Source organism: Alexandromys fortis, unplaced genomic scaffold (assembly GCF_014885135.2).
Source record: "Alexandromys fortis isolate MF-2015 unplaced genomic scaffold, M_Fortis_MF-2015_v1.1 scaffold_46, whole genome shotgun sequence".
Lineage (NCBI taxonomy): Eukaryota > Metazoa > Chordata > Mammalia > Rodentia > Cricetidae > Alexandromys > Alexandromys fortis.
The window spans coordinates 1,330,322-1,356,550 of NW_026067919.1; the positions used below are offsets into that span (position 1 = coordinate 1,330,322).

A 26,229-nucleotide genomic window follows, 5' to 3' on the forward strand; every position below is an offset into this window, starting at 1 on the left:
CTTTGAAGCTTGTTCAGACTTACCTGTCTGCCACCCAGTGCAGAGTAAACTTCGCCTTAGCGTACATTCTGTGTATTCGATAGCTGTTGGCCATAGGCACTACTACACAGATGGAGGCAGGCAGATTTGATGGTTGCATTCCTGTGCCCATGTTCCTCCCCATCTGCCAGGTGCATCTACCTGTTGTTGAGAAGGCATGGGGGTCTGTCACACAACATGATGGATTTTCCAATTTCTGGCTTAATCCCAGCCATTGACTTTCTGCGTCTATGGCTTCATAACAGAGAATTAGATCCTTATCTGTTCCTCCGGTTTCTTCCTTCATTGCTCTGAAACACCTATTTTTATTTCAAATAATGTCTCTTGTTATTAAGTTTATGGTGATTGGTACTAAGATAACAATTTCTTAACGTTTCGGGGCCATTTTTTTTTCTTGCAATCTTTAGGTCCTATGTCTCATTAAGCAACATTTAGCTAGAACTCTTTAAAGAATTTAGCCTTATGGTATTTTACAAAAATCGCTGCTTTATTTGAACTAGAGTTCGTTTGCTGTTTGAGGTTTTTCTCTTTGCCCCGCTGTTGGCTCTCCTCTCTTCTCCTTATTCCTAATCCTATTATCATTCTTTCGCGTCTACTTCTTCTCCTCTCCTCTTCATTATTTTGAGCTAATGGAGCGTTTCACCTCTCTTGGCTTGTCATTCGTGTATTCTTTTACTCTTTTTCAGTGGTTAACCTAGAAATTACTAATTGTGTCATTAATTTGTTAGTGCTGTTCCTAAGTTGTAGTTTGGACGACTTTTCAGAAAAACGCAAAGGACTTGGAATGCCCTCTTTTTTGGGCCAATGCCTCGGATTTCAATGTTCCATACATTGCAATCCCCCAAGACACTAGAGAGTATTGTCTCCTGCAGCTGGATCCACTTAGACACTACCGACTTACCACTTTGCTGCTGGTTTAAATCTCTGTTCGTCAAACCCCAGCCTGGGACCATTTTTTCCTCTGCCAAAATATATCTCTGAATATTATTATTATAAATTATTGTTATTTGGCTATGCTGGTGGCAAATATCTCAGGACAGCTTCCTGAGAATGCGTGTCATCTTCACTTTGAAATAGACAGAATAAGGTCAAATTGACATAAACTGGATTATTCCAAGCAGAAAATTCTCCCGTTAAGGCATTGCGATGTTGCCACGATGTAGGTATAATGTTTAATTTCCCAGGCCCCATTCCGATGCTCCAGGTAAGGAATATGGCTTTAGGGGCTCTCAGAAGTGGCCCATGGTCCACACTGGGCATGGTATGGATCCATATAAATACCTGCCCCTTGCCATCCTGACAGAAGCCAACACCTCAGGCTTTGTGCATTTCCGTATTCAACTCAATTCCATTGCGGCTCTGAGCCCGGTAGCATTAATGCCCCCATTTTTACCATGGTGGAGGGTGAGGCACAGAGCTACGCTGTATCTTGCCCTGCTAGTCACTGAACTAGCCAATTGTGGAAGTAAAGATCGCCTGCCTAGGGACTTTTCAGTGGCTCTGTATCAAGCGCAGATGGGTTATTTTCAACCCATTGCTGATGTTTACAGCTGGAATTGTTTGGAAAATGCAGTTGGGAATACAGAATAAACCAGAAACCTTCAGCCACCTCTCTACCCAGTTTTACAATTAACTGTCTCTCCTTCTAGTATTTTCCTGTTATAAATGGCACCTTGTGGACATCTATGTCACAAAGTCCATCATCATTTCTTTCAGATAAATCCTTAGAAGTAGAGCTGCCTAATAAAAGAGTGTGCAGACCTATCAGGCTTCTGAAGCACTCACTAAACGCTGATTACCGAAGGGGAAGAGCAGGAGAAGGACACCGGGATGAAGATCAAAAAAAAAAATGACAGAACGGATATCCCAGTATCTGAGCACAGCCCAGGCAGCCCCTAAGGGACATTTAGCTTGAGAATCCCATAGTATGGATCTGTTTTGTCTCCGAAACCAGAAGAGACTTTTAAAACATCTAAAGAAGTAGCTCCATATTTGCAGATAGATAGTGTGGAAGGATGATGGTTTTATGGGTTGTCCGTGTGTCTGTCCTCCCACCCATGCTTCTGTCCCTCTGTCATCTGTGTTCGCTTGGCTCGATGGTGCTCTGGCTAAGATGCCATTTGCTGGGTAAAGGCAATTCTTATAAAGCGCGTTCTTGTGTCTAATGGAGGCTGACAAATTGGGGCCCGGCTTCTGCTCCTGCTACTTTCCAGGTAGCAGTTTCCCTGCCCATGCTCTGGTCACAGGACCTCCTGGGTGGCCCTCCAGAGTGGTGAATGCCATCTTTGTTTGCAAGGGCTAAGAAGGAGAATAATATAATTCTACCTAAGAGAAAAGACGGTAAACTAATGCTGTAACTCCATTGCGGTGGGAAAAGGAACAATAAATGACGGCAAAATGAATGGCTTGCTACCTGCAGGGTATAAATTACCCAGCGGAAGAGATGTGTTGAGAGAGGAGAGTGGGGATTGGATCTCTGTCTTTCAGTTCTCAGCTATTGTCAGCCCCTGCACAAAGGCCGGCTTGACAAACCTTGGCTTCTTCTGTTTTAATTGAGCAGCCCGTTCTTTTGAGGTTGGTGTTGAGGGGAGCAGGGAACGGCCTCATGCTGATGTGGACAATCACCATCCCCCTCGTTCAGTCAGCTGAAAAATTAAAGAGAAAACGTGGTGCATCTGACTGTCTTCATTATGGATCTACACTGATGGTGACTCTGATTTTTTCAAATGTCAGAAACCATCCCTAAAGTAAGGAAATCAATGACATTCAAATGCCAACCCAATGGTCACCACAGTTTGAAAGGCTATGTGCCTGCTTGTGCTTGAGTGAGGCTAAGAATTTGTCAAATCGTCGAGATACGCTGCCCATCATTGATGGAGATGCCCGTGCAGATTTCAACCCTCCGTAAGAAAGTTTGATAAGCAAATAGGTTCTCATGCATGCGAAAACATCCCCCCTTCCGACAGCTTCGTCCATGTCTGTGTTGTCTGCTCTGTGCTGACACCGAGGTGATTGGTGAACATGGGTATGAGGAAGCCCGTGACCCAACCCTCTCGTGTGTGCTAAATGTGAGTATAAGCGTGCATCTCTGGTCAGACTGCAGGATGTAAGCCGGTCGAATAGAAACATTTATCGACCCTTCATTCTCCCTGAATAAAAGAGTAGCTTTTATAACAAACACAGACTGCCCCACAGAAGAGAGAACAGAGGTGTAAGGCGTATCCCCAGCCTGGCGACCTGCGGTCCTGACTGGGGAGGACGTACAGTCTGTTTTTGATCTTGGCAGCCACAGAAGACGTTGTCTTGGATTTGTGATGCCTGTGTTGGACATGGGAGCGGCACATTTTTGCCTCGTGTTTGCCGAGGGACCTCTGCAGCATCAGCAATACTACAGTGTTTTGGAAACATGGATTTCCCCCCCCCCTCAAGGCATGGAAGGAAGGAAATAAATCAGCAGACAGCTACAGCCTTGGGTTGAACCTTCCAGGCTCTCTTGAACTTGGTTCGTTTCTGTCAAATTCGTCTAGATTATTTGTTTAGTCTTCCTTGTAAATGTTGTAATATTGTATCTGTTTTTCTATTCATTCCCATGACTGCTGGCACGTTTTGGTCCTCATTAAAAGACTTAAAATGGAAGCTTTCTCCATTACTTTCTGGATTCTGATGCTTAAAATTTCTGATGGGGTCAGGAGTCATAAGGCCCATTGTGAAAACCAAGCAGCATCTCTCTGAAAGCTGCTCACACAAAGGCCTACAGATGGGTTAAGGAGGGCTGTAGTTTCCACAGGGTCCACGCTTAATAGTTTCTAGTTTGTCTATCATCAATGTCTTCCTCAAACTGGATATGAAGTAATAGTCCTAATAGATAATTTGGATGTCATTACTCCCTGCTTCAAACCACCCAGTTGACTTTAGAACACAAACTCAGTCTTCCTGTAGAATCCCAAACTACTGAAGCTTATTTCTGCCCCTGTAGCATCACCTACTGGATCCCCAAGCTTCCCAAGCCAGAATGCCCTACTCGCTGTCCCTCCAAGATTTTCAGTGCTTTGCTCTACAAGGGCCACTGTCCAGTCATCTCCCTGGCCTTCCTGCTGGGCCCTACTCACTTTCCAACTGAGTCTAAGCTGGTTCTCCATCATGTTCCTGGCTTCAACAGTCAGCTCTGAAAATGGTGTTTTGTGGGCCTTGTAGATCATGACAGTCTGGACACTTAAACACCCTCAGATTCTTTCTTGACCCTCCCCTTCTTACTAACAGGCAGCCTCCTGAGCTTGTATGTCTTCTGGACTTGGTCATTGTGAGGAGGAGGGAGAAAGAAAATTAGGAGGAAGAAGGAACCTAGGCTCTGATTTCTTCACTATCTCTTATCTCCAATAGTGACAATTTCATCTCCTCTGTGGCTCCAGGTCTTATTGGGTGGGACCATAGTCAATTTCCCCTAAGTAAACCTGGGCCACAAGCCTGTCCCCAGTATCCACCTCTCCATTCACAATCATCATAGTCATCATCATCATCACCATCACCACTATCAACGTCATCATCACCACCACCAACATCATTATCATCATCATTTTACTTGTTTGTTTATGTGTATGTTTTGTACACACATTCATGCCACAGTGCACATTGCTCTAAGGATAGTTTCAAAACTCACTTCTTTCCTTCTACCATGTTGGTTTCAGGGATAAAACTCAGGTTATCAGTTCTGGCAGTAAACACCTCTGCCTGCTGAACCACCTAACGAGCCCTCTTTCCATCCGTTCTCTCTCCTGAATCATCAAATGAGGGGCTGCTGCCATCACTGGGTCCTAGATACTTCATTTCCCATCTTTTGACTAAGTTTTCTTTGGCCTATAGATTCATTTTTCTGTGTGGAACTTCTGTTTAACTTGGCTTATCTTTTATATCCTGCATAAATCTTTCGTGATCCAGCTGACATTTGGCAGCTATTTGCTGACTTTATTGCCTGGTTTTAAACTGTCTTCCATGTGGTCATCTCTTCCTATAATAGATAAAAGCCTTATATCAGCCAAGAGTGCTCAGTGATGTTATCTGAGCTTCCTTGGTCAGTACCGAATTATCTCCAAACCCAGAAGCTCGAAACAAATAGCATTTACGAGTTCATGGGTCCAAAGGTTAGTGGGGTGAGTCTTTTGGTCCAACTGGGGCTCCCTTGGGATTCTATGGGGAGCAGCAGCTGGGAAGCTCTTGCCGTCTTGTTTTTATGGAGATAGTTAATGTGAGCTATTTCTACTGTATCATTCTTCTCCACGGGAGGCCAGGTCAGGCAACTCCCAAAGGAATCGTGTGGCAGCAGAAATACACTTAAATGGAGCAAGAACTGTCTCGAACTTCTGGGTGAGCATGTCTGATGAAATCCTATGGACAAAAGAGAGTCATGTGGTCAGAAAGTAAGACGGAAGGATGCAGGGGACAAGACAGCTTCTTCACTGATCATTGAGGTGATGTGAAGTTCGGGCAGGAGGTGAGGGAGGGTGACATTATATATTATTATAGTGTTTCATATTTGAAACCTTCAAAGGGGAAGTCTCATGCTCGCTGACAATCTTTAAAAGGGAAAATTAGAAAAAGAGTCTGTACCACCCAGGTTTTATAACGCAAAGCCAAACGGGTAAGAATTTCTCTAGAAACTCCAGCGTTGGCAAGGCCATACGAAAGGGCCCTTCAACCTAGAAGAGAGCCGAAAGAGCAGATCATTGGGGAAAGGTAGGAAGAGGGAGGCAGAGGAAGCAGAAGCTGGAGGAGGAAGGGGAGGACACAGAATAAGAACAAGACAGAGTGTATCCAAACAATCCCAGGTGGTTAAAGGAGACCCACTGCTCTGCAGAGGACCCAATCTGGCCCCTACCACCCATGTCAGGAACTGTACAACCACCTGTTACTCTAGCTCCAGGGGATCTGACGCCCTCTTCTGCTTCTCTCAGGGGAGAACAGGACCTTCCGGCTTCTTCTCTGTGTAAAGGGGCAATTGCCATCAAACAGATTGTCCTACGTTATACCTTCTGTGTCTGTGAACTGGAACCTCTGCAGTGAGTATAAGATATGACACTAAGAAGCCTCGCAGCCTTCTGCGGCTGTATAAGGGAAGGCAGTGTGACTGTCAAAATAACTTTTTTATGTTTTTTTTATTCATTTAACATACCAATCCCAGTTCCCCCTCTTTCCCCTCCTTTCCCTCTCCCCACCTTCTCCTAGCCCACTCCTACCTGCTCCTCAGAAAGGGTAGGGCCTCCCATGGGGAGTCAACCAGAAGCCTTAGCAAACCCTTGAAAAACAGAAGTGAAAGGGACAGACTGTTCACACACTTTGGTCCACCTCAGGTGAGAGCTGAGAGATTAAAGATGGATGGATGGATGGATGGATGGATGGATGGATGGATGGATGGATGGATGGACAAACGGATGGACAAAGAGGAGCGATTTTTGATTAGCCAGAAGTGGTAGCCCTACCTTCCATCCCAGCACTAGGGAGGGAGAAAGAAGTCACTCTCTGTATAATGGGGGCCAGCCGAGTTTACACAGCCAGTTCCAGACTACATAGCAAGAGACCACGTCTCAAACAAATAAACAAATAATTTTGATATAAATTTAACCCTTTCCATGCTTTGTAGTAAAATTACATGTTCTGTAATTGCTAGTTTCTTCTGTGTTGTCTTGTTTGCTCACAGTTAAGGCTCTCCCCTAAAATAGATCAAGTGAAGGGCTGTTTAGAACAGATCTGTGAGCCGAGTTAAAGCCGCTTTATTTCCCCTTCACCCTTCAATTTGCATTAATTGGGAGCAGCGGTGAAACGGTGCCAACCTCACCTCAGGTCAGATGACTAAACAAAAACGAACCGCACTGCTTCCCGCCCACGAATAAATGTATCCCAAGCTGGCATACAAGTCGGTTACAAAACAAGTACTCTGTTGGAACTACAAAATATCCACTCTAGTAACATGTCTGCACCCCGACTTTAAAAGGTGTAACAGACACACTTTCTAAGCTGCAGTTGTTGCTGGGAAGGATTCCCATTATGACTCCGGGTGGCCTCCTTTGAGTTCTGGGCAAATTCTCAATTCCCTCTTTTCTAAAAAGAAGAGTTAATGCCTTCTAAAAAGAAGAGTTAAGCCCAGGTGTGTTTAGGTTGGGAGGGTTTGGCTTCAGCTCCCTTCTCTAACTGGCGTTCTGCACAGCCAAGTCACCACAGAGCTTGTCTCATGCCTCGTGAGCCGACTCGAATAGGTCGCTTCTCAGGAACACAAGAGATGCTGTCTGTATTCCACAAATTCTAGGGGCCACCTCCATGGCACCAAAGTCTCAGATTCTTAAGAGTTTCGACTCTAAAACTAGAGCTTGTTCTCAGGCATTCGGAACGAGCCTATGTCATCAGACTCCCCGAGGGGAACTCCTTGCCAGGGGTCTGCCTCACTCTCTCTCTCTCTCTCTCTCTCTCTCTCTCTCTCTCTCTCTCTCTCTCTCNCTCTCTCTCTCTCTCTCTCTCTCTCTCTCTCTCTCTCTCTCTCTCTCTCTGCCTCTCCTTTCCGAATCCAGAAAAGAAATCTGTTAATACTGTCTGTCTCATGTCCCTGTGAGAACTAACGCATGTGACATTATTACTACAAGCCATAAAGTGTACTTAGCAAGAGTTTATGAATGAAGTTCTGACCTATGGCCCCAGCGCTCTGGAGGCTGGGGCAGAAGACAGAAGGTTCTAAGGATGCCTGGACCTTATAGTGAACAGGCTGGTCTTGGGTACAGCATGGTTGCTGTCTTGAAAAGAAGAAAGTAAAATTTAAAAAAAAAAAAAAACAACTTCTTTTTTTGAGGTTGGATATTTATTCAGTGGATTATGGAAGGGAAGGGGAGAGGGAGAGGAGCAGAGAGAGGAGCAGAGAGGAGGAGGGAGAGAAGGGAGAGGTGGAAGCCGCCTCTCTGAGAGGGAGACAGAAAAAGAGCTAAAAAAATTTTTTTAAAACTACTTAATGTGAATTATGTGAGGATTTATATTGTTTCCATGTAACCAAGTTCAAATCTATTCCTTACAGCCTAAATCAAAAATCAAAATTATTAAGTTAAATTATGTTCATATATATATATATATTGAAGTTTGATATGGTTCCTACAAAAGGCACTGTTTATTTTTAGATATTAATGTCAAGGATAAGGGCATGCAAGTACTTAAAAGCGCAATAAAACCAAACAACTCTAAACACACGCCTCATTGTTCTGTTGGCTTCCTCTTTGGAAATGCTGTTAGGATATAGCATGCTTCTTCATGCCTTGGTGCCTAGCCCAATACTGTCAGCTTTTCTCCTCACAGTGAGATAAAGTTGGAGGTTTTGGATTAGAACGCCTATGACAAGAACAGAAGAAAGGGATTTTGAAGGAGATAGGTGAGCACAGGTGAACACAATTCCAGACTCATCTTGAATGTGTTTTCCAAGTGAAAGACGTTAGCCATAATAAATTTTAATAAGTATGTGTCGCCTGCATATTCATGGCGTGTGTGCTCTGTGTAGAGGCATAGTGTGGGTGAGCCTTCATGAGGACAAGGTGAGACTTTGTCAAAAAGCCCCAAGTGGGGCCATAGAGAAAATTTGCACAGACCCACCATGCATTGCACACTGTTGAGTAACCAGGAATCCCTTTAGTGTGATAAACAGAGCTTTCCTGGTGCTGTAGGCATAGGGCAAAGGAAAAGTGACTGGGTGTCTATTTGGTGTGATGGGGAGAGCTCATATGCACACATGCTGTGGGAGTAGAGGAAGGGACGGAGGGCATGAAACGGTTGGGCATGGAGGGAGCAGCTGTAATTAGAGCACATTCACGCATGTAGACAATATAGCAAAGCTAGGAACTTTGTACAGTTAGTTTGGGAGTTTTTACAAAATATAGACAAAGACATACAAAGACAGAAAGCCACATGATACAGTGAATTTAAAATGCCCAGGTCATGGTCATGGCTCAGTGAATACACTTCTTTCTCTGCAAGAATGGGGAGCTGAACTCGGGTTCATGGAATTCCTGGGAAAAGTTAGGCAGGGTGTGCAGCCAGTTAGCCCTGCACTGCAGGACTTTTTATAGCACGAGATGAACAAGCGTAACCGTGCTGACCATGGTCTGCCTTTCTCGGAGTCCTTAGGGACAGAATGGTTTTACTTTGGGGCTTCCCACAAGGTCAGGGTGCCAGCCCATCCCCGGTCAAGCAATCTTGGAAAACAGAGTGAGACAGCTATGGTTGAGTCCACAGTAGGTAGGAGAGGGAGCAACCTTATCTGCAGAGCCAAGCTTCTTGATGAGCTGAAACAGTGCGTGACAGTTTAGTAATAGAATGTTTACGACACACACCAATACAAACAAGACCAACAAAGCCCAAGCCAAGTAATGGTGACAGCTCACTGTTGTAATCTCAGTACTCAGAATACTGAGGCAGGAGAATCACCATGAGTTTCGGTTCAGCCTGGTCTAGAGACCAAGTTCAAGGACAGCCTAAGCTACAAAAAATAAGACCTTGTCTCCAAAACAAAACACATACACACACACACAAAATCACCCATAAGCACACCGTTGTCATGGATACATAGATATTTTTATGAATACAGAAAAAGCAAAGACTGGCAATTTATACATCAACTTATGATCTAGGCTCAGGGAGGGTTATCACGAAAATTATACCAGTGCTCTTTTCATTATTTTGGTGAAACAGATATGAAAGGGGGGGGGAGTCGTCTTCGGTTCTGGGAGTCAGGAATGCAGATGTTTATGCTCCTGAACTATGGCTGTGACTTCTGTGTTCCCTGCAACAATCATAAAAATTATAAGGCCAGAGCTAACAGATTCGTAGACGGGGTGCTGCCCCTGCTGCCGCCTGCTCCCAGCTTGTGCCACCTAAAGAGTGTCCCTAAATAGGCCCCAGAAAGTGTCCCTATTAGGCTCCAGAGAATAAACCCTCTAGGCAACTCCATCTCACTGCTGGTGCCTGGAGCCACACCTCAGCAGCACTGGGGTGCTGGCTCATCCCCAGGAAGAGGAAATGGCCTCTCATTAGCATGAAATCTCCCATCCACCACCTGGAGGTTCCTGTTTGCTGCTTAGCCTTCTTCCCAGGCTGAGGGTGCAAAGCTCTTGTGTATTCTTGAAGCCCCATAGAAAAGTCAGTCTTTGGGAGGCAGGAAGGTTGTCGCCGGCCTCTGTGATCACAGCCTAGTGTCAGAGTCTCTTCCACGAAACTGTGTCCAGTTCAGAATGCGATTTCGTCCAAGTCAATTTGCATGTTTTCAAAATGGGAGCCGGCTCTGAAACCGGACCCCACGGAAAGGCAGAAATAAGAGCAGGTACTGATTAATCAAATGTTGGGGAACTTAAATTTGAAAAGCAATTTATATTTATCTTCTTGTGTTTCCTTTTTTGCAGATCTGTGGTTTCCATCTCCTCGGAGGACCTGCCTGGGACCAAGCCCCACACATGGCTTAGTGAATAAGGTCAGACGTCACCCTTCACTCTCTGTTTGTACAGGCGGTTATGTTCGCTGTTAGCTGACCCTTTTACCTTCAAACTTGCGGCGCCGCTACTTTTTAAAAATTTTATTTAACACAATTGAGGTTGGTATTGCAGAGAAATATAAAGTATTAGGTGTCTAAAAATATATCAAGGAAAAGAAACGGCATAAGTAAATTTGCTCAGGGGAAGAATGGTAGTCCCAGAATCCTGCCCGGAAAGGGCTGCGTCTCTTGCTTCACAAGAGAATTGTGCTTGAAGAATCCGATCCCATCACAAAGTATCTTTTCCTTGAGTGCAAAAAGAAAGAAAAGAAGCAAAAGAGTCCAAGAGTTAGATAAGCCTTTGCTTGTGCGAGCGGGGAGCAGGTGGATGCCTGAGGTTTCCTTGGTTTGCTGATAAGTCCCCTGGACCCCCTTCGTTTCTAAAGGAATGCGGTAATAACAATCCCCTGTTTGGGATGCTGGGCTGTAATTATGAAGCTGGTTTGTTGTTGTCATTAGAACAACAGTTTCCGTCTATCTCTGCGTCTAAGGCTATGTTAGCACTCTCCTTTCTGTGGTTATTCTTTTTTAACAGTTTAAAAGCTCACTATTAAAACGGTGGGGGGGGGGGGTGGACTTTCTGCTTTCTGGCCGTGTGGTAGTGTGCAGGTCTGGCCTGGTCTGGAGTCTTTGGAAGTGTTGGCGGGCAGCAGCCGGGTCTTTTGAATGCTGTCTTTGTGCTTCTCTTGCCTGTGGCCTCTGGCCTATTGTCTATGCACCTTGGTTGGGCTGGTGCTGTCTGATGGTAACCAGTACTAATGTTACAGTGTGCCCGGTGCCCGAGCCCTCCCTCGGGAGTCCCCAGTCTGGCTGTCTCTGGCTTCTAGCCCTCCCTCCAGGGCTGTCACCTCTCTCTTATCAGAAAACAATATTGGTAATTTATGGACTGCCACGGAAAAGGGATCCCTTAAGAACCCTGAGATCTGCGGTTCTTTATACAAAATGCAATGATTAGTATTTCCCGTGCTGCTAACGTGTATGTCTCTTTATTAATTAATTTACCCTGTTTTCCCAAAGGCAACTTTTCACTGAATCTCAGTTTGTACAACATGAAAAAGATGAGCTGTGCTGTTTGAGAAGGGTCGCTACGAGCCCCCACCCCAGCTTCTTCCTCATCCTTCCCCGAGTCAAATCGTCATCTTAAGTCCTCCACCCCAGTGCAGGACCCCAGGGACCTCAGAATACCCTCGCACATTCCCGCAGGGCAGTCCTTTGATTTCACACCCAGAAGCCATGGATGTTTCTCTATGTGCTTGAAGCGTGAAGCATTAGGGCCCAAAGGAGCAATCTATGAATCCGTTTTTATCTATTTCTAGAAAAGGCTTGGACAATCTATAGCAATAGGAATTAGTGCAACCATTATGACCTCAGGGAGAAAGGGGAATTGGTCAGGGGCCAGAAGCATAAGGGAATTGTCTGGAATGACGGGGTGCTATAGAACTTTCTAGAAGTGTGCCCCGTGTGGTCTGTGTCAAAATTACCTGTGCACTCTAGACGACAAACCGTCATTCCATAAACAAAGAAGATAAAGAGGAAAGGAGCACGAAAAATAAGCCAGGCCTTTAGTGAGTGAGAAAACTGTCGCCAGATGCTAGCATCTGGACATCTTCTTGAAGTTCTGTGGGCTACCCTGTGACCCTGGTCCTCAGCAGTTTCTGAGGTTTGCCGAGACCTGCTGTCCATGTCGTGCCTTCTTTGCCTGATAACCACTCACCTAAAATAATAGAAACAGCTCCATAATTTTTAATATTCTCCAACTGTTTGGGTGCTTCTCAGTGACTGTAAAATCCAAGACTCAGCCATCTCAGCAGAGACAGGGGTTGGAAAGTGGCCTCTGTGTTATCTATAAAACAGCAGCTCCTGGATTCTGCCACCGGCTTGTGGCTATCTTAGCACCCTACTGTGACATTTGACCTTCTCTCAAGCCCCTCCCTCAGCCTGAAACACTTCAGACAACTCTCTTTAAATCTCTCCATGCCTGTGTTTAGAGGTCGGCAGTAAAATGGAAGGTGGGATCCTTGGGCTGAAATGCAGCTAAGGACTTAGACCAAAGGAGATGAGGCTCAAGGCTCATCTTGGCAAAACTGATAAAAAGCAGGCCAAAGTGTATGACAAGGACGTAAAGGGACCTATGAAAGGGTCTCAGGGGGCAGAGCCGGAAGGACGTGAAGGCGCTCAAATGTCCCACACAGCCTTTGAGACCATAGGACTTTTCTTCAAACAGGACAAATAGTCCGGGACTTGAGAGATTTCCCAATAAAGGGCCAAAGCAAAGTCTACCCCAACACATCCTCAGTACACAGATTTAGTTCACCAATGGAGCCATGGTAAAACTGAATCATCTGTGAAACATTTTTTTAAAATAACCAGAACATTTTTTAACCCACACATGCCGTACTTTGCCTGCACATGACGCAAATTTCCTAATCAAACCAAATTTAATTTAGCAGTTTTCTTCCAACCAGCTTAACGGGCCTGAGAGCAGAAATGAAATTATGTAACGAAAGAATTGGAGCAGCATTTGCTTCCTTGTGACTCCGCTTGTTTCAAGTCATTAAGAGTCAACCAAATGGAAAATACCAAGGCAGAAGGTGCCTAACTTCTCTACTCCAGGACAGGGAAACTTACCTTCCTAGAACCAGGGTTTTGGCAGTGCCCCACCCCCAAACTACACCCCTACCCCCTACCACTACAACAAGTTCTTGAGTTACTTGTGAGAATGAGAGTAAGGGTAAAAATGTCGATTATTGAAATCTAGTCTATGGATATCTTGCCCTTTGATTTCATTTTTACCATTTAAACGATGTGCCTAATATAACCAAACTTAGCCACCTATTATAACCAAACTCAGCCATGTGTGATGTCTTCTACCTGTAGTCCTAGTACCTGGGAGGATGAAGCAGAAGAATTCTCCATGAATTCAAGGCCAGCCTGGGCTACATAGTGAATGACGGGCCAGCCTGGACTGCATAGTGAGTTACAGGCCATCCTAGACTGCAGTCTCAATATGTGTGTGTGTGTGTGTGTGTGTGTGTGTATGAGTATGTGTAACTATTATATATTATATAAATATTTAATAGTAACAATATATTTTTACAGACACACATACATGTGGGGTGGAGATTAGGAAGATGGCACAGTAAAATAGTAAAATGTTTTTTACACAAGCATGAAGACCTGAGTTTGGCCCCCAGAATGTTCATAAAATGCCAGATAGATTGGTTTGCACTTTTATCTCATTGCTGGGGAAAGAGAGAGACACTTGGAAGTCTTTAGGGCTCTAGTTTGCCAGTCTTGATCTCAGGAAGAGATCCTGTCTCAAACCTGAAAAATGATACAGGAGGTTGACCTTTGGCCTCCACACACATGAACATGAATGCACACCAACCCTCCCATATATGTATATGTGTGTATATATGTGTGTTATATACATATATGTATATATATATATATATATATATATATATATAAAATCAAAATTACAGAAGTTGTGTGTAAAATATTAGTTGCCAAGCCCTGGGGGAAGCCAGTAATAGGAAAATGCTACCAATGGATAGGAAGTGCATGAAATTACATCAATGGATAAGTAAACCACAAGTATCTGTGATACAACATTGTATACTATTCCTTTGCAGTTCCCAATACTACACTGTACCCATAGCAAAAGAGGAGATTTCACAGTAAGTGTTCAGAGCACATTCAGTTAAATTAAAAAGTAATGTAGGATGAACCCAAAAAAATTAAAGAAGACAAAGAGGACCACTGTTCTGTAGAACAGTCTAGAATGTAAGCAGAGTAGCTTGTAGGCTCATGCTTGTGAAGTCTCCTCTTGGCTTTGCTTCCTACCAGCTCTGTCCCTTTGAGGACAACTGTCCCAAGAACTGTTCTGAGCTTGCTCTTTCTTTCCATTCTTCCTTGAACCTTGCTGATCTAACTTGCCACCTATACCCAGACACCCACTTTGTAGGCGGAGGAGCCACTTGTTTGTGCCCAGCCACCCAGCTAGCTTAGCCCCAAAATAATCACACAGAAACTGTATTCATTAAACCACTGCTTGGCCCATTAGCTCTAACTTCTTATTGGCCAACTCTTACATCTTAATTTAACCCATCTCCATTAATCTGTGTAGCACCACAAGGTTGTGGCCTACCAGCAAAGTTTCATCACATCTCCTGTGGTGGATCCATGGCTTTTCTCTGACTCCGCCCTTCTTTCTCCCAGCATTCAGTTCCTTCTCCCTGTCTACCTAAGTTCTGCCCTATCAACAGGCCAAGGCAGTTTCTTTATTCATTAACCAAGAAAAGCAACACATAGACAGAAGGACCTCCCACACCACCACTTGGTCTGCTCTTGAGATTATATATATATATCTGCAACAACCTAAACATATTCAAACAATACACTCCTGGAGGGCTTTTAGCAAGTGCGGCGTCCTGTTGAGAGTTTCCTCCTTCCAGTCTCCTCCACCTCTTTTCCCCAGTGTTGCTACTGAACTGAAAACAGTCCAATAGGACAGCCACCACTTCATGCTCATGATGCGTCCAGTGCCTCTTTCTAGGCCAGGAGATGCAAGGTGGCAGGGAGCCATGGCTGAAGCCTTCATTGGCCCAGTAACAGAACTGGCCTTAACTAGACCTGCCGAGCTGAAACTAATCAATGTATCCTATCTGCTAATGGCTTTGTAAACAGCTAAAATTGCAAAGAGAATTTAGAGATTGCCATAAGAGGAAAGCATAAACAAACAAACTATAGCTTGAACACGGTTTCTTTTTGCAGCAGGAGACAAGGTTCTCTGATTATCAAACTTGACTCTTTGTACAGCAATTATTAGCAGTTGGCTGCCTCCTCCTGGCTTCTTGGTTCAAGATACCTGCTGGAGTGCCAGTCCTCTTACGGAATCCTAGACAACAGAAAAGGTGAATTGCAGGGGTAAAAAGCACCATGTGTTTGTTGTGGTTGTTATTTTCCATTTCATGATCTTACCAGAATTCCAACCCTACATCCACTGAACCCTAGCTGCAAAGGAGCTGGCAAGCACAGCTAGGCACCTTGCCATCCTGAAGGAATGTGGAAGCCGGGCCTGAAGTAACAGCCAGACCCACAAGCCTGGTCCCAATTAGGCAGCTGGTGGAGGCTCTTCCATGAGAGCAGGTGCATCAGCTAGCTATGTGCAGTTTAAACCTTTGTGGAGAACGGTACTCATCTACCTGCATACGTGATGGGGCTTTCCATAAGCACGTGCATGTAGAGCCAGGGACACCCGTCCAGACACCAGCTAAGCTTTGAAGAAAGTGATGCAGACAAACGACAATTTCCTGGTCACTTTCTAAACAGAAAATCAGCAAGACTCCCATGATACAATCTATCAGCAGCACACACATAATGCATGGCTGAAGACAAACACACATACTACAAAAGCATGGCTACACACACACACACACACGACAAAAGCAGCTGCATAGCTAATGACACACACATACTACAAAAGCATGGCTAGATGCACACACACACACACACCAAAAGCAGCTGCATGGTAAAGACACACATATGCTACAAAGGCAACTGCATAACTAATCACACACACACCAAAAACAGCTGCATGACTAAAGACACACATACATGCTACAAAAGCATGACTAGATACACACACACACACAAAAAGCAGCTGCATAGCTAATCACACACATATACACACAAACACACACACACACACACACACACACACACACACCAAAAGCAGCAGCACAAACTTTCACAGAGCTTTGCCAGCTTCAAAGATTACCAAACACTAGTATCCACAAGAAGAGCCTGGAAAAAAGAAAAGCAGGCAAAAGTCCAGGCTTCTCAAGGGAATAGGAAGCTAGTCAAGGAATAGTCATACGACAGGAAAGATAGTCAAGGAATCATCCTAAGAAACTAAAGGAGATGGTAATGTCAGGATTGGGGATCAGTCGCTGTCTGTCTGTCCTTCTCCTCCCTGCCTCCTCCTCTTCCACACCTTTTCTCTTTCCCTTCCTTCCCTCATCCCTTCTTTCCTTCTCTCCTTCCCTTTCCTCCCTGCTCCCATCTCCCCTCTTTCCATTTTGAGAGCAATAGCTACATGCCTTTGGCAGCTGTATTCTCATAAGCGGTTCATTTTATAGGCTTCCAAATGACAAAGAATTTATCCCAAACCATCATCACATCTTTTCTGTTAAGCCAGGGGGAGGCAGGTGATGTCTTGCCATCACAGTTGACAGAATCAAGGTCTGCCTGTGGTGCTGACAGGATGGAGTCAGGGCCCTCATCATGACTGTTTGGGATTCCTCCTGCCTATAGTCCATGACACTTCCCGGCATGCACACTTCCCTTGGGTACAGGATCTACAGGGCTGTGCAAAACTGACCCGAGCTTGTCTGTGCAAATCTGTTGTTGTTTGCGTTCAATGTGCTGGGCCCCTTTGCTTCATTTTATGTTATATATACATCAGCTACAATTGTTTTAACTTGGGTCTGTGCTCATAACCCCTTACACTTGCATTTTGAAAGGTGAGCATTGCCCTGGCTGCTCACCTCCTGTTGGCAAGGAGCAAGCGGATTGCATCCACTGCCTGCCACTCCAGGTGTCTTTATGTAGCTTGCTGAGGCAGGTGCTGTGATTTCTGCTGTAATAGCCTAGATCACGTCTCTAATTAAAGCTAAATGCCTTGGTGCTTATATAGTAAAAGTCTGAAGACACACATGGGGAAAACACCAACTGTAGCCTGGTGGTTAGCATGCCGAGAAGGGGAGGGAGGGAAGCCAGGGCATTAGTGGTTTGCTACACATCACTCCTTATTGAGAGACGAAGCACACGCCAGTGGTGGGCGGGTCTGTGTGTGTGACGAAGTCTTGCCTTCTTTTCAAGCCGTCTTACAGGGCAGTATCATGTGAGTCATTGAAATGAAGTTGTCCCTTTTCGTTTGAGCAGTTAGTGTTTCTGGAAGTGTAGCACCTGTTAGAGTTGTCCAGGAGGCTTCTCGACACGGTGTCCTGGGTTCCTCCTGTGGTTTGAGACTGTGCAGGTGGTGAGACCAGCTAAGCACCCACATCCTAACAACCTTCCCTTGGGATGTAGATATTGCTGACCCAAAGACCGCACCTTGGGGACACTGACCCGAGAGAATTGTTCAGGCTGGTTGCTCGCTGTCATTCATTAGACCACTGTTTGCTTGGTAAATGGATATTTGGCTCTGCATTGGACCCAGCCCAAGTGTCCACTGTGGAAGAGTAAAGAAGCTCTCTCTGACAGAAAGGAGTCAGAACCACGCAGTGCAGCTGAACTGGCTGTGTCACCGGTGCCCACTGGAGCCCTGCAACTGGTAGCCAAAGAAACAGATCACGGTTTGCACAGCCAACTTTGCTGCTTCGGTTAAAAAAAAAAAATATATGCACAACGCGCCCAGAGATGGGCAGGGCCCTCAGACACAGACTGGAACCAAGGCAGAAGATAGGGCGAGGCTTGAAGGATGGCAGGACTCACAGAGTCTGGGAGAAGGTGAAGAGGTGTTACCTAGGGAGTGGGGAGGCAAGTGGCGGGCAGACAACGGAAATGTCACACCCAGAAGACACAGAAGTATAAAGAGGGATTTATAATGCAATTGTTACAGACAAGGTGAAAGTGTTAGGATGGTAGGGTGAGAGCTGACCAGCACTGAGATTGTGAATATCTGTGTAAGATTCTCACACTGGACCTGATGGTACTGAGACTGAATATCTGTGTAAGATTCTCACACTGGACCTGATGGTACTGAGACTGAATATCTGTGTAAGATTCTCACACTGGACCTGATGGTACTGAGACTGAATATCTGTGTGAGATTCTCACACTGGACCTGATGGTATTGGGCATGAGGAATCTGTATCAGTTCCTTCATAGGTTTGTCCTGAGCACCTAGAAGCATGCTGTTTGGTGTTTCTCCCTTTGTTTTGATAGTTAGATATTCCCTCATTTGGAGAGGCATTAAATAGTTAGCCCCCACCTTGTTTTTCATAAATGTTTCCTTAAAATACTCTCTTTAAACACTGCCCTTAAAATGCTTTATTTTCTGGAAATCGTATATCACACACACACACACAAGAGCATCTGGTTAGGACTTCTCTAGACTGCTTGATTTTTCTCTTGTGAGTGTTGAGAGTTTCTACCTTTAGTATTCTCCAGCAGTGTGATAGCAAGACTTTGGCTGAACTTGAGGCAAAATCTAAATTTGTTCCTTAGCCTTGGGAGAAATGAGCGGTATCCTGAAGCCTTTACCTCGATGGAACAGAAAATAGCTTATCAAAAACATGTTCAAGCTGGGCAGTGGTGATGCACGCCTTTAATTCCAGCCCTTGGGAGGCGGGAGGCAGAAGCAGGCAGATCTCTATGAGTTCAAAGCCAGCCTGGTCCACAAGAGCTAGTTCCACGACAGACTCCAAAGGTACACAGAGAAACCCTGTCTCGAGAAAACAACAAAAAGAAAATATTCATCTCTTTCATGAAATACCTAGTTCCCTAGTTTATGTTATGTTAAATACGGGCTTTAAGTGTAGTCAACAATGTTATGTGGACCACTTCTGTAACATGTCCAGTGGTGACTATCTACGCACACCACAGTAGTGAGTCTGGTTTTTCTAGAGATGTAAAGAGTCCGTCCCAAAGCCAGCAATTTCTGCATTGCGAAACAACTTCCTGCTGCCAGCGGAAAGAGGAGCTAGCCATCAGCTCCCTCTGGGGAAAACCTGCTGTCAAGTAAATAAGCTTCTCTCTATGCAAAGTCCTATGCCCCACCAGTAGGAAGCACCACCAGTGATACTTCTCTGAAGTGTATCATCCGATTTATATGTGCGCCACAATACATACGCCCTAAACAGATAAACAGCAACTCTACTTAGCTCTTGCTGGTTATGTTTTTAGCAAATCCAAAGGAAAGACAAAGAGCTGACGGTAGCTTCGGACGCCTGAAAGCCTTTGATAAAAAGGATGGCGTTGTCTCGAGTGGGGTTGCTTCCTGCACAGGTGGAGAGAGAAAGGGCGGCAAGTGTGATCAGTGGGGATCCCTAACAGCCACAGCTTCAGGTTTTCTCTGTTGCTATTATTGTGTGCGACACGTGGTTCCGTTCCCACCTGATGCCGTCTTGTGGCTTATTAATACACGTCTCAAATTTTGTCACCTCTACTTTAGACTTCGACACAGTATGACAACCTCAAAGTCACAATTACCCAGAGCAGGGTAACCAGCAAGGATGGCAAGATGCAGATAGTCCAAAAACCAAAAAGTTAGACAGTCCTCCGGTCTTTTAAAACTCCTAGCCGTTAGCTCTGGCAGGTGCCCTGTCAGCAGTGGCCAGGCTGGGGTCTGGGTGGCAGCTTCTCGCCAGATGCTGTAGGCATTTCTAGTACAGTTTGATTCTGTTGTGAGTACAGCCAGATGCTCCCCCTCTTCCCTCGTCTTCTCGCTTCTCATCGCCCGCTGGCGGCACCTGCCGTGGGGTTAGGTGTACAGTATGCACACAGCATTCGCCACCCCAAGATGTGAAAGTGTCATTTTGCCCGCTTGGAACATACAAAGTCCGGTGCTGACTACATGAGACGGCACATTTACAAGGAGTTGAGCTCACCTCAAACGCGCCGCGGCAGTTGGACCAACTTGCAGTCGCAAAATAATTGGGGAATGGAATGACCTCTAAGCCTTTTGCTTTTACCATGGGTATGGTTGTTTCTACTTATCAGCTGTGGATTGAAAGCAACACATCCCACTTTAAGCAAACCTTACACCACAGCATGAGTAGTGACAGAGAAACTAAATTGAACAGAAAACATTTATTTAGCAAGGTCTGTCCTTTCAAAGCTCGCTGCTTTGTGAAGGAAGTCACAGAATCAACTTAAGATGCCTCTTCCACCCAGCGCTGCAGACGCCCAGCTGAGGGAGAGCAGGGCGTCATCTGTTCAGACGCTGGGAAGAAAGCAGCTGCGTGCGCGTTTGAGAGAAGAGGAGATGGTAAACCATGATGACGAAGTGGTAGATTAGTTGGGTAATGACTCGCAGACTTCATTTCTAAACCCTCCTGTTTGGATCCATTTCCGAGACTTCTGGAGTGTCCGGACAACCGTCCCTGGAGGAACCTGCTTTTCTGCACACAGCGACAATTAGTGTTTCTGAACACTAGAGCTCAGGACTCTAAGGTGCTCTCCTTTGCTACTCCGAGTGTGCCTAGTGGCCTAGGGAACTTGACAGGCTGCAGACTGTCCCAGCCCTTGCTATCTGGGAACTTAGAAAGGACACTCCAAGACAATCCTGGGGACTGTATGCACTGTCAGGTTAGGGCTGCCTGAGCCAGCACTCCTTGCCTCTGCCCCATCCAGCTGGCCCTGTTGCTACTGCACAATCTTCAAAGATGAGCCTACCATGTGTGCGGCCCCCGTCCAGCTTGGAGTGCGGAGGGGCTGCCATTTTAAGGGATACAGATGCCAGTCCTCAGTGGAGAGAGAGAAACATCTGGAACATGTGATTGGGAGCTGAAGCTGGCTGAGCCACAGAGGGAGCTGTCATGGTGACACTGTCTGTGGGCCACCGAAGACTGTTTTGATGATGTCATTTTATGGGAACCTGGACGCTGGTGAGACTGCTTTTAAAGCCACAGGGAGAGTGAACGTGGAGCGTGGCGGGAACCAGAAACAAGAATGTGGCACTCGGGGTATTTCTCCCAGGCCACTGTGCCAGGGCCAGCCTGGAACTCACTGCTTACTGCACTCGGGGTTTCTGTTACAGACGGCAGGAGACCAGTGAGAGATGGTGCTAACGGCTTTGATCTGCTCTCAGGAAGATTAGACACAGGGCTGTGTAATAAAACGAGCTTGGGGCCTAAGCTCACTTGCTGTTCTGCCGCAGGAGAAAACAACTCCTCTGACAAGAATGACTTTGCTGGAATGTTCTGAGTCAGAACTCTGATAATAATGATGGAAGAGAAAATATGTCTGCAGTCATATTCCTGGGTTCCCAGGTGATTGTCCCCTACAGTCATCAGCTCTAAGCTTAACATAAAGAGCTGAAGGAAGGTTGCCATGGCCCAGGGCTAGAGAGCTCAAGTCCAAAGCTGGTGGCCAGAGATGCAGGAGGAACCCAGACTTCACCCACTTAGCTACCCTAGGAGCCTCGTAAAACAGGCCTGGAAGCAGAACCTGGCCCAAGCAGGTAGAGCGAAGGAACACTTTCTTGTTTGGTAGATGGAGAGTCAGAAAAGACAAAGCTGTTAACTCCGCCAGTTTCCTCAGGAGCTTTAGGAACACTACAGGTTGGTTTCTGCTTGATTTTAGTTTTGTTTCTTTTCTTTTCTTTCCTTTTTTTTTTGGGGGGGGGTTTCTCAAGACAGAGTTTCTCTGTAGCTTTGGAGCCTGTCCTGGAACTAGCTCTTGTAGACCAGGCTGGCCTTGAACTCACAGAGATCCACCTGCCTCTGCCTCCCTAGTGCTGGGGTTAAAGGTGTGTGCCACCACCACCTGGCCCACTCTCCTAAGTGATTAAGGACATACGGTGAGATGAGTTCCTACACCACTGTGTCTCGCCAAATCAGTTTAGGGCAGCAAGTAGTTTCTAAAGACAGTGGGAATTTAGATTTTTAAATACAATTACACTTGTTTAAAACAATGCTGTCACTATTTTATTTGACACCGATATTTACAGTTGATACTCGCTGCTACAATCACCTATTAGAATGCTGATTCTGAATTCTAATCTGGTACAGATTGGAATACACAGAATTTGTTTCATCAAAGCCTCCATGGCAGCTCCCACCATGGCAATGGTTCCAGGCATGACGTTAGTGTCACAGCGAAGGGAGGCCTGGGACGCTAGTGGCCTCCAGGACATTCTGTGTAATGTACTAGACCCAAGGATTTGTTTCTCCCATTGAGAAACACTGAGGAAGGAGGGGGATTCTCCAAGTCTTTGTGTGGTATAGGCAAATGGAGCCTGGTTCATAGCCATAGCCCTGTCTGGAAGGGAGAGTGTGCATTTCTCTGGGTCTCTTTCCTGTGGGGTGGACAGGTGCGGCAGACATAGTCAGGCTTCAAGGGTTTGAGGTTTCTGATCTTCTGTGGCCTTTCCCCTGTTTCTGGAATGCTTTCAGAAACGTTTTACTGTCCCTCTTTCTGGTGTGCTTGTCTTCAGGAAGATCTAACTATGTTTTGTGGCAGGTTCAAGGACTGTCACCTAAGTAGATGACTTCATTCAAAGCGTGTGCCGGAGAGAGGGATCGACAACAGAGAACTCAGCCGAAGTCTTCATCTATACGGGAAGGGGGGTCGGGACGCAGATATGACTGCCTGGCTGGAGGCCTCCTTGCCCTTGGCTATTTGAACACATCAGTTTATTATAAATAAAAAACAACCGTGCCGGGGTGTCTGTGGCATTCAGCAGTGGCCACTTTTCTTGTGTCAGATGGTGTATATGCAATCTGTTATCTCAGAGTTATGTGACACCTAGATTCTAGGTGAGCTTTGTGTTTTGTAGTGCTATGACTGGTCTGTCCTCCAACCCTAACCCTATCCCTCTTCTTACTTTGTACTTTGAGACAGGATCCCACTTAAATTAATTTTCAACAGTATTGACTGAGTTTCCCTCATTTATGCTGATCTTGAACTTTGATATTGGATAAAACATACTCTTTCATACTTGATGTTTAAAGTTCAATACCGCATGATTGGAATCTGAGTATTTCATCCTTTTTATTGATGAGGAGTCTTGGTTACATGAATATACAACAGGTCGCGATCTTGCTGAATAGAAAATTGCATTGCTCACAGCTTGGAACTCTGAGGAGTCCTGCATGGCACTTGACTAGTATACCTAGAAGTAGGTTTGCTTTGTCCTAGGTAGGTACATGTTTCACTGTATTCCAAATGTTTTTGTTGATTAACCTTGTTCTTTGGTAATTTCACGCACGTACATTGCCCATTCTGATTACCCTAACCCCATCACCCTTTATCCATTGCCCATCTCTGTCAGCCCTCCTCTTCTCTTTGGGACTTTTTGTTGTCTTCTGTGACCTACTGATTTTAACTAAGGCCATCTGTGGCCACAGCCTTGGAACTATCCACTGAGATGGTGGGCTCGCCATTGTCCATATAACTCAGAAACAACAACTGTTCTTCTCCTAGAATCTACCAGTAGCCCGTAGTTCATGATGGGAGGTTGGGGGGGAGGGGTGGGTAGGACCACATGAGATCCTTCCTAGTTGATGATTGACATCTTACAGGTTTCACCTTCTGCAGGCTCAGTTCGGCAACCTCTGCTGCTGTGAGGTCACGTTTTTAATGGCTGTATCCTGCTCTGGAAGATAGCGTTTTTGCATCCTCTTTTCTTCCCTTTCTTCTGACTCTTTAATTCTGTCTACTTCTGCAGAGTTCTCTGAGCCTTAGGGGGGGGGTGGTACAAATGTTCTATTTAGGGCAAGGTAGTCAACTGTCATTTATTTTCAGCATCATGAAAGCAGCCATGAGTTTCTACATTTGCTGCCATTCATTGCCTCTGATTGGGGCCAAGTATAGCATTTGTCTCTGGGCACAAATATAAATATTTAGAAGGCAATTTGATGCTCTGTCAATGAGCTAAACAATGGTAGTAGGTTCCTATACTCCTAGGCTCTATGCTCACCCCAGAAATGGTTCTTTGGCAATGCTTACAGTATCAGAGATGTGTTCTCTCCTATAGAGCAGCTCTTAAAGGCAATCCAGCATAGGTGTTCACCGCCATACCTCCCATGCTCCTATTGCGCCCGTGCACACATCCTACCTGGCAGACCGGCATCGCAGTTCGTAGTTTACATAGCTGGGTCGCTAATGCCTTTTGCTCCCCATAGGCTGCACAACACCTTCCAGCATCATGGAAGGCAGCCAGCAGGGCGGAACTTTTGGCTCCGTTCCAGACTGATCTCTCTATATCCTGCAGCCAATGCGGGTGGTGTCTTCAGTAACCGAGTCTTACCAGCTGGTTCTTGTGGGCAACCAAGAGGAATGGCAAGGACCTGTATTGTTTTGAGGGCTTATGGGGCCTCTCTGGGCAACCCTGGAGAAGCCTCACACCTGGTGCTGTTTAACAAACAGTGACTTCCGGGAGTAGCATCAAGTCATGCAGGAGATCTCCCTTCTAACTCGGTTTTTGTTGCCATATATGATTCAGCTAACTTAAAGAGTAGTATGTTTCCATATGTGCTTTCTGCACATCCTTCAGCCCTCTTTCCCTACCTCCCCATCCTGCCTAACCCTGTTTGAAGCTTCTCACCCTCAGTATTTTTCTTCTCTACTTTCTATCACCTGTGTTCTCCTAGCTCCCCTCCCTTGCGGCACCTCCTCTCACCACTGATCCTTTTCCAGCTTCTTGTCCTCCATAGGAGCTCCCAAGCTAAAAACGCAAACGCTAAACTCTCAAAGCTAGGATCCATATAGGAGAAAGAACATTTGGCGTGTTGGATCTCAGTTCCCCTGCTCAGTGTAATTTTTCCCAGTTCTCTCGGCTGATCTGAAAGTTTCGATTTTTCATTGTTTTTCACTGTGTGGTGCTCCACGTTTTTTATTATTGCTCATGTTTGATGGGCATCCAGGCCGATTCCATTCCCTAGCTGCTGCGAATCAGGTGACATTGACCGTGAATGAGAAAGTGTCTCCATAGTAGGGTATGTGGGCGTTGGGTATGTGTCCAGGAGGCAAATACGTAGCTGGATCATATGACATCTATTTTATAATGCTGGAGGAACCTCTGCACTGATTTCCATATGGGCCACCCCAGTCTCCATTCCCACCAACGATGAATGAAGACCCTCCTCCCCCACAGCCTCTCCTGTGCTGGCCAGCATCTGACTTTCTGATAATATCCACTCTAACTAGGGTGATACGGGATCTCAGGGTAGTTTTAATTTACATTTTTACTATGGCTAATGATCTCAGATTATTTTTAAAGTATTTACTAGTCATCGACAGCTCCAAAGCTCATTCTTTAAAAAAAAAAAAATGGGTTGTTTATTTTCTCGACATTTTGTTTTTTGAGTTCTTCGTGTGTTCTAGATATTAATCTTCTGTCGGATGTATAACTGATAGATACTTTTTCTTGCATCCTGTAAGCTGCCTCCTCACCTCCTCGACAGTTTCCTTTCTAAACAGAGTAGTTTTTTCAAAGTTGCACTCCCAGCAGTAGTATGTAAGACTTCCGTGTTGCTCTCTTTCGTCTCCAGCACCCGGGTAGAGCCGTTCTTCTTAGTGTGTCCCTAATGTGTGGACAGAAGCAGCACTTTCTCGGCATTTTCACCTAAAATAGCTAAGCATCCCTACAGTTCACAAAGTAGCTTTTAAATTCTTAGCTTCTTATATTACTACACTTGCAGTGAGCCTTTCGGGGCATCCTAGGTCTCCTCCCTGAGGCACAGCTATCTAGTGCTAATCATTTTAGCTCTATCGAAGGTGGACTTGCCTCATCCTAGTCCTCTCCAGGGTATGGTCCTGATAACATGTGTAGGGAAGCAAGAGAATTTCTCCCACTAGGGGCCTCAGCCAGGGTCTGTACAGACACAGGAATCTGTGTCCGCTGAACTCTGAGTGAGCACCCTCTGAGTCCTAGAGAGTGTGCAGCGCGCTGAAACCTTGAGGAACTCAAG

The 26,229-nt window shown here is 45.5% G+C and overlaps 1 protein-coding gene across 8 annotated transcripts in view; it reads left to right on the top strand.

Moving 5' to 3' along the window:
- The window catches only part of Thrb (thyroid hormone receptor beta), a 326,708-nt gene that overhangs the window by 142,436 nt on the left and 158,043 nt on the right, over positions 1–26,229 (top strand). For 5 of the 8 annotated variants that reach the window (XM_050140634.1, XM_050140632.1, XM_050140635.1 and 2 more), the window contains one exon: positions 10,458–10,525. The gene's annotated coding sequence lies outside the window, so the exon portion shown is untranslated. Of the gene's footprint in view, positions 1–5,486; positions 5,505–5,987; positions 6,093–10,457; positions 10,526–26,229 lie in introns of those variants that run through there. The other 3 variants (XM_050140628.1, XM_050140631.1, XM_050140633.1) reach the window with 2 other exon arrangements.